Source organism: Gadus chalcogrammus, chromosome 3, assembly GCF_026213295.1.
Source record: "Gadus chalcogrammus isolate NIFS_2021 chromosome 3, NIFS_Gcha_1.0, whole genome shotgun sequence".
Lineage (NCBI taxonomy): Eukaryota > Metazoa > Chordata > Actinopteri > Gadiformes > Gadidae > Gadus > Gadus chalcogrammus.
This window is the reverse complement of record NC_079414.1, coordinates 911,463-920,699: the sequence shown is the minus strand read 5'-3', so window position 1 is coordinate 920,699 and position 9,237 is coordinate 911,463. Positions and strand designations below refer to the sequence as shown.

The following is a 9,237-nucleotide window of genomic DNA, read 5'->3' as shown; positions in this document are numbered from 1 at the left end:
AATATATATTAAAGAAAACACAAAATTGGTCAGACAAGGAAGGATCAGTCACAGAGAGATCAGAAACATTGAGGCCCTTTGTGATAACCAGGTCTAGAGTGTGCCCCTTACAATGAGTAGTCTCTTTCACATGTTGAGACAGTTCAAATGTGTCCAAAATGGTAAAAGGTTTTTTTGCACACTTGTCATTCAAATCATCAGTATGAAAATTGAAGTCACCAGTTATAACTAGACGGTCAAAGTCTGTGGAGATGCTAGACAATAATTCTGTGAAGTCATCGAAAAAATTTGCTATGATTTGTTATTAAGAGACCTAACATTAAGTAGACCCATCCTGAAGGTGTTGTTGATAGGCTTTAAGGTTGTCTTTGGTTTGGAGGCAATATGTATGAGATTTGTGAGGTTAGCAGTGTGTCTAAGTTGCCCTTCGTTTACTCTCTTAGTGGTTACAGCAGGAATGCAAAAGTTGCCATGTTTTGACGTAGGCAACCTTGGGTTCAGCAGATTATGCGAAACGTCCTTTATAATTTGTCTACAGCTGAACCCTTTTTTGTCTCAGTAATACTCAGGACTACTATCAGTACAGGGGGGGGGGGGGCTTGGGCTCCCTCCGCTTGGGTGTTATCAGCCTGTGGCCATGACGTGGCGATGCTATCATTGACCCAGATGCAAGTTTGATGTCAACATATTCCAGTTTCTTAAATTCAGCTGGAAAACCGAAAAGGGAGGAGACAGTGGAGCTGGAGTTGTTGTTGTGGCTATGGGAGAGATGAGGCTGGAGGTCATCGTCGATGGGGGAGTGCAGAGGAGGGGGGTGGCCGTTCCTCGCCAAGCCAGCATCAGCGATGGGGGAAGGCACGGTGTCCATGGTGTCGAGCAGGCAGTTGTCTCTCTTCAAGGTCTTTGGTCTGTCTGCTATCTGTGTGGCAGATAGTGGCAGAGTAGATGTGTCGGGGAGGCTGTAGTCTCGCTTCTTCTCAACCTGTGTTTTGAATGTGGCCTGTGCGTCAGACCATGGAGATTTGTGGGAAAGCGAGAAGAGAAGATTGTCCCTTAACAGTTTTGAGCCTAACCTGTTTGGGTGTAGGCCATCTGCTCTGAAAAGATATTTGCGCCCCCAGAACAAGTTGAAATTGTCAATAAAGCCCCTTCCTCTTTCATTGCAGACTCTGGAAAGCCATGTATTCAGTGCAAGTAGACTGAATCTGTTTATTCCCCTGTCAACTGCTGGTATGGGTCCACTGATGAATGACTTAATGTGTATTTTGTCCAGTGTATCCAACAGATCAGCGTAATCCCTCTTCAGAAGTTCTGACTGTTCTCTTTGAATATCATTAAATCCTGCATGCACAATAATCTGTGAGATTTTGGGGTTTTCCAATATGATTGTGGCTAGTTTCTGGTTGATATCACTAACCATCACATCTGGGAAGTAGCATGTTTTGATCTTCTTACCGGTTATATCCTTGATAGTTGAGTCTCCTATAATCAGAGTGTCTGGTTCATCTGCTTTCTGTGAGATGGGCCCTTGTTGGCTTGAGGTGGCGGTGGTAGACGCATGCGCAGCTCGCCTCCGTGGCGACTGGTTCTTGTTCCATCTCTGTCCGCACCGTCCGTGACACATTTCGGGGCTCAGGGGTGCATGGGTGGCCGACGCATGCACAGCTCGCCTCTCTGGTGACGGGTTCATGGTCGGTCTATGTCCCCACTGTTTGTCCGGACGCATCTCGGGGCTCAAGGGTGCATGCTGCTAGTCTCGTTTCAAATAAAGCCACTGTCTGTCGCAGTTTGGTGCAGTCTGTGCATTTCCCAGTCTCCGTGCCTGAGATATCCGAGTACAGAGGCATGTTGGCGATAGGAAAGTCCAAGGCTTTTGCTGCGGTCTGATCCGGGAGTCATAAAAAGCCAAAATGTATTGTTGAATCGAGCAATGGAGGACGACGGAACCAAACTATATATTGTTAAGTATTATGATCATGAAATAGAATAAAATAAAGTAGATCTGAACGATGTAGATCTGAGCAACAAAGACACAAGCTCACTGCTTTAGTGTTTAACAGAGGAAACACTAAAGCAGCAGTGTTAAGACATTTGAGATAAAATATAGAGCTGAGCAGTTGGAAGTGTTTGTAATGGTTGAATCAAGTCAGTCCTACAGTCAAGTGTGTGTGTGTGTGTGTGTGTGTGTGTGTGTGTGTGTGTGTGTGTGTGTGTGTGTGTGTGTGTGTGTGTGTGTGTGTGTGTGTGTGTGTGTGTGTGTGTTTATGTGTCTGTGTCATCACTTGTAGTAATCAGGAAACGTGTTATTGAAGTTATTTTTTCACATCTAGTTAATCGAGTTCAGCTCACAAAATGATAAGGCTTGTACCGTTAAGGCTGGTTTTTACTATTCCGCTGTACGTAGACACGGAGAGCACTCTCCGTCGTCTGAGACCCTGTCGGAGAACCTCTCCGTAGATCTACGTACGCCTCCAATATTCGCCCAATCACAGCAAGGGCTGTGATTGGTTCTCTAACAACATCATTTCCGGAATCACTTTTGCGGTTTGACTCCTCTCCCAACAACAACAACGCCATTTTCAAAAGAGTTGGCTAATCTAATGTGTTTCAATATTTTTCAGCTCCAATTTGTAAAGCAGTCTTTTTCTCTCGGTCGTCACTGTGAGTCGGAAGCACAGCAATTAACAACCTTACCGACCATAGGTGTCATGGGATTAGGCCAGTCTTGTGTAGCAACCCCTACTGATCGGGCGGCGAACATCTCGACAGAGAACTTCGAAGGCTTGAGGGTCTACGTGGTTACTGAGTCGGAATACGGACATGACTTCATCATGCTCTAGCCTCAACGGAAGACCAACTGAAACTAGAAAATGCATTTCCTGCAGAAAATGCGGTGAGTGCTGTAGTACAAAGTGAGGTTGAAAATATTTTTTTAATAAAGCAACATAGATTAAAACATAAAGAAACGTTAAACGGCTTAGTTCAAGCGAAGGGATTTGGATAAAAGTTTAAAAGTCTAAATGGATTCAACAATTTAAACATGCACACCATTTAAGCAATGTAAATGATTGGAAACAAATAAAGTGTCAGCTGAATGAAAATGAAAATGCAGAAATGTAAAATGAATTGAAATGAAGAATCTGAAAGGTCAAATGTGTGTGTGTGTGTGTGTGTGTGTGTGTGTGTGTGTGTGTGTGTGTGTGTGTGTGTGTGTGTGTGTGTGTGTGTGTGTGTGTGTGTGTGTGTGTGTGTGTGTGTGTGTGTGTGTGTGTGCGTCTCTTTAAGAGAATAGCGAGCCGGTGCGTGTTTAAAAAAGTAGCTCAATAGAGTGGGAAAAACCGCCCAATCTGGGAACATTGCCTGAACGTCCTCCAAAAGAAGCCCAATCTGGCGGGAAAAGCCCCCCATCTGGCAACACTGCTGAACGTCATCAGGCTCCAGCGTCAACGTTAATCAATGAGACCAAAACAAAGCCGGTATGGAACTAAAACTGTGATTCTGAATAAAGTTTAAATGATGTGGAAATCCGGTTGGGATATAATTGTGTTGGATATAAAAGTGTTTAGATTTGTTAAATGGTTTGAACAAAGGTAAATGGTTGAAAAATGATTGAGTTACGATCATAGGTCGATTACGGGGGGGGAGGACATGTTCCCACCACTATTTCAAATACGAATTCTGTCCCCACCACTTTTAAAAATGGGCAAACCAATTGCGAACGAAAAAATCCCCACATCCGAAATCGTCGAGTCTAAATCATGCGATAGGCGTGCACGAAGACATCCTCACAGCATGCATACCTGCCATCTAGTAGTTAATCCGCAGATCGCAAACATGTGAAAAACGCAATTTGGTATCTAGTCGTTTGATTTGTCGACTGTCAGCCACTGTAGAAACATGGCGTTGTAAAATGACTGCGTAGTCGGTGCATTCCCATGGTGGCGCATTCAGATCGAACATTGTGACCTGAGAGAACGTGAACTTGGAAGGCTAGCTTTCCTAGCCTAGCTTTTATGACTTCTAGTACTAGCGAAGGCTAGCGCAATATCATGGAATTAACTTGAGATGTATATGGAACACTAGAAACCATCGCTACTGTACAAAAGGTATTCCACTCAACCAATAAAAGTGGGAGACAGAAATGTGTAGTAGCCAAAGCATAGACTGTAGCTAAAGCCGGTATGTAGCTTACTGCAGTGTTACTGCTAGCTAACCGTGGGGTCATCCCTATGTTCCCCGCTCGGGGAACATAGGGATGGAACATAGGACCCTTTCCATAGGGATGGAACATAGGACCCTTTTCCCAGAAAAGGGTCCTATGTTCCCCGCAATCTATCAATCTTTAAAAATATTTAAACTTTGACGCGACATTGGCGTGATGACAGCCAATCAGCGTTCAACAGCGTGGCCACTGAGTTACATGCAGGGGCAGCGCCAAACGGTTGCTTGCCGTTGCTATAGCAACTCCAAGCAATTACTCAGAAACCCCAGAGCAACCCCTGATTTTTTGTCAAACTCAAACAACATATTTGAAATAATGCCATTTTCCGTAAAATGGTATTAAATAAGTTCAACTAAACCTATGGCCGAATGCGGTACCCGTCACCATACCGACCATTCCTGTCATATGAATCACCAGATTAAATGCATAATCAGTGAGTAGCGTCAACATTTCAGGGCCGTGACTGGACTGTCGTTCAAATGAACACGAGTCAGCCTGGGACTCTCCTCTCCTCCCCTCCCCCTCACCGTGCCCAGTTCCCGAGCGTTGGGCATGCGCACATACACACAATTAACACAAACTATCCCAAGCAATATGTACAATATTAATTAATTATTATTTAATGTACATGAAACAATAATTTCATTAATAGCATAGTCTTACGAAAAATAAATAACATTTCAAATATGCGGACATCTCGCGGCGAGATTATCAGTCAGAGATGTTCGTTGCCGGCTCGTTGGCGCTTAAAAAATATGGACAAGTTTTTACTATTTCGAAAGAAATCAAGTTCAAACACGACTCGCGATGGTGAGGCTGAGGATGGGCTCGTTAATAGCCAGACTTGTGTTGGACTTGGCAGTTGTTCGGAGGGGGGTTATGCTGAGGTCAAGAAACGGAAGAAAATATTGTAGCCTACACAGTTCTGAATTAGCAATACAATGTTATCACATGCTTGCTAGCAATGTTGGTGTGTTAAACCGCTCTGTAAGGTGACCTTGGGTGTCTTGAAAGGCGCCCCTAAATAAAATGTATTATTATTATATTATTATTAAACCGTATGGATTAAAGTGGAATATTGCAAGAAGTCCTGTGATCAAGACATCGATTTAAGGTAGGCCGTTTGGTTATTAAGTTTGCCCGTCGCAGCATATTGACTTGGGGCCCATGTGATTTTGTTTTGAAGTAGAACTAGATTATAGGTTTGGCTCATGCCAAAGGATGGGTTTATCGTAGCCTGGTATGATCCGCCCTTAATAGAAGTATTATGAAGTATAATAGTATCAACAATAATAGCAACTATTGTATTAATGTTCCACATAGGCCTACATTTGAGACGTATCGCGCAACTAATGTGAATGCTTTGGAATGTACCGTGGCGACGGTGGGTCTGAGATGTGCAATTCACCACTATTGACAGGACAGATAAGCTTGTAGTTGGGGGACTGCTGACGGGCTGTTGATTGAGAGAACTATGTTGTTTGTTATCGTGTGGCCGCAGTGCCACCTGGACTAGCAGTGAATGTGTACATGCCGCTGGGCTATTTTCATGTTGGCCTTCTTAAAGATCTTCCTCTATATTGTTCTATGTGTCTTTACGTCTTTATGTCTGTGCGTGTGTGAGGGAGAGGGAGAAAGATAGCGCACGTTGAACTGTCAAATGATACGATCACACTCAATCACATTGGTGCGATTAGTCTGTGTTGTTACTGTACTGTAAACTTGCCTCGTACGGGACCGCAACCACCCCAACCCATGCCGAAAATGTCTTCCCGGCCGTGCCTCTGCCAAATTCAGGTGTTTTGATCAAGGTTTTTTTTTTTGACCAGCAACCTCTTGAATTCATACAGCAACTGTTAAGCAACTGCAACAAATTATTTCTGGCGCCGCCACTGGTTACATGTGTAACGTAACAGCCAATCAGCGTTCAACCGGCCAACTCAGTACAGTGCAGTCCGGGGTGAACTGCAGCATGGAGGAGAAAGAGATTGTTGCCGTTTGCGACTCCCGGAGCTCTTTATATAATAGTATATAATATAATATAATTGTATAATAATATCACGGCCAAAAGCTCTGTGCGCCTCCGGATGTCCATAGCGCGGGGAGCTCTCGTAGGGATGGTTTACCGGCGTATGAATAGACTGCCTCAGGTTCTCCGACGTCTCTCCCTCTTCCACAAAAGGTAAAGACATGCAATGGTAGTTATCTCGGCCGGTGTAGGTACCACATTGGCTCGGCTTCCAGATCGGCTCGGGGTCCGTCGTCTGCTGATTACGTCACACAATACGCTATCTACAGCAACCCAACTGGGACAAACTAAATTGCATTCTACTTTCACGATAGATAGACAGACATCATTTCGCAAATTTTCAGTTATCTCAGAGTGTGTATTTGTCTCATTTACTCAGTTAGACTGTTAGACTATTTATAGATATAATATAATATATAATGTATAATAAATATATATGACATATATATGACATATAATAAATATATATATGACATATATATATATATACTTAAGATAAGATTATCTTATCTTATATATCTATACTTTTAAGCTATTTTTCACTCATCTGTGTGTGTGTATTTGTGCATAAATACACATATCCAACAGAAAAATCACAATGCTTCTCATGTTTTTTGTACATTATTTGCCTAACATATATAGGAGTCCACACACGCGTAGTCAAAATGACAAGCAGTTTATTGCTGCTTAGCACACAAACAATACACCAAACTGAAAATGAAGCTTCTCTTCGGAGTGAACCAAGGCCAAAATAATTAAACAAAACAAACTAGATTTTAAAGGGAAGTTCAAGCTACCTAAACCCTATGTCAAAGTAAATAATAAAGACCATCACTAAAACTAACATCCTAAACTATGAAAAAACAAGTCAAAAGAAAAGGCAGCTCACTCCTACTGCTTCCCGGTACTAACAGTGACTATATACAAATGTGGAAAAAGGGTAACAATTTAAAGTTACTATGTACAACAAAAGTGACTAATGAAACAAACTAAGGTAGTACTTAACATGCATATTCAATCGAAACTAACTAAGTACAGGTCAACCTTGTATGCAGAAACAACAACACAAACATTAACACAAACATCTTAAGGACATGTAACTATATATATATTTACAACAATAACAGTGTCATGTATTCTCAAAAGTCCAACATGTGAGTAATGTCCTCTGGGCACAAACGGGTGTCTGCTCCTCTCGACGTGCAGGGGCTGGAGGACAGGCAAGAGAGACATCTGCAACAAGCAAAAATGTGCAGATATAGTGTCAAGAAGTTAAGTTTGTAACTGACATGTCCATGGTACTTGCTTCATTCACAATTGAAAATGGCATAGGTTTTAAAAATTTGCAAAAACGATAAAGATAAAATTCAGTGTTCAATTAAAAAAATAAAGTAAAATAAAACAAATGAATGAAATTATTGTCATTACAGGGCACAGAGTGGAGATCACTGAGGGAAATTTAGTTTTTTATATTGTAAGGTTTGAATACTTTTGACGGCACTGTATCTCATGGGTCCTTAAATAAGTTACATCACTCAATTAGTTTCAAGGGTCTTTTTGTGGACCTACATACATTTCAGTGACATAATTTAGTCTAGGATTTGTGTTTGTGTTAAACTTATGTTTACCTATTGCAATTGGCTGCAGAAGTGATTGCAGTATCCCGGATCTTCAGCTTCAGAATAGATTGCTTCTAGCGTTCCCCTTTTTCCTGTCCCAACATATCCTGTAAAACCAAAAAGGAAGGAAAAAAAACATACTGACAAGTGACCTCTACAGATGTGATCAATCCATAGTTATGATACTGTGTGTAATCACACAGATACCAACACTATCAAGTACTGTATAAGATGTATACCTGGTGTGCAGTTTTTATATAGTCTTCCACATCCAAGGCAGGTGTCAATGGTGTACATGGTGCAGAAAGCTTTTATTTACGTTGCAGAAAACCTACTCCATGTAGCAACACCTGTGTAACAAAATTGTGAGTCAAAAGAGCACATTTCCATAGATATACTCAAAACACCACAGTACTTAAGTATTGTATACCACTGCTATTAAATTACTTACTGTCAAGCCACTGAAAATGTGCCCGTCTTCTCAAATAATTGGTGGACACAATGTCTCTGAATGTGGTACACACCAGAGCCAATGTCAGGTAGACATTATCTCCTTCCTGGAGCACCACCTCTTTGAGGATTTCATCAAGCACAGATATTGGCATCTGTGAAATATAGGTCAGGAAAAATCAAGCTTATTAACACATTCCCCTGATGTTTAGGTGTACAGGTTCTAGTTAAAAAAGAAAAGAAAGATTACCTCCAATATGACGCACCTGTCGGCCTTTTCAAACTGAACCTTTGAGGGAAAATTATTTATGTATCAATCTAGACATGTAAGAATAAGAAACCTGAATTGCATTAATGAGTCTATAACAAAAAGGAGCATGACACTGGGTGTCCTTGCCATCAACATCATGCTCACCTCATGATCCCTTTTTCTGGTCTTCGGGATCCTGTAGATCGGCTGCAGTGATCCTTGGAGCAATGCTGTGGCCTCATTTGTCCAGTATGCAAACCTCTGTCCGTGGCTTTCGAGTGTCAGTGACAGAATTTTTTTTTTAACTAATGTATAACTAACGTTGTGTAGGAAGTGACATTTAAAGTTGTCTTACCCATCAATCTGGAACCGTTCCATCAAATGAATTAACATTTCCTTCAGTACTAATAACACTCAACCATTTATTTTCATCCTCCCTCAGTGTTTTCCAATGGTAGGACGCCAATACTTTTTCTGTTGTTCCGCGTCTCCCTGGATGACCCCCATAGCCAAGATTGTCATGGCACTCCTTTAAGGCATTACAGACTTGCTCCTGGTTACACACCACCAAGCGAGGTTTTCCCTGGAAGCTGTAATACATCTGCTCGTCTGATGCAGCAAGAAAATACAACATTCATTTAGTGTTTTTTGGGGGTGTAAATCTCTG

General features: G+C 41.8%; 1 long non-coding RNA gene across 1 annotated transcript; it reads right to left on the bottom strand.

Moving 5' to 3' along the window:
- Positions 1 to 6,838: 6,838 nt before the first annotated feature.
- Positions 6,839 to 8,224, bottom strand: LOC130377394 (uncharacterized). Its single transcript, XR_008894152.1, has 3 exons — positions 8,110 to 8,224; positions 7,880 to 7,977; positions 6,839 to 7,484 (listed from the first exon to the last, which is right to left on the bottom strand). It is a non-coding gene; the product is annotated as an uncharacterized LOC130377394 (long non-coding RNA).
- Between the last annotated feature and the right edge of the window lie 1,013 nt (positions 8,225 to 9,237).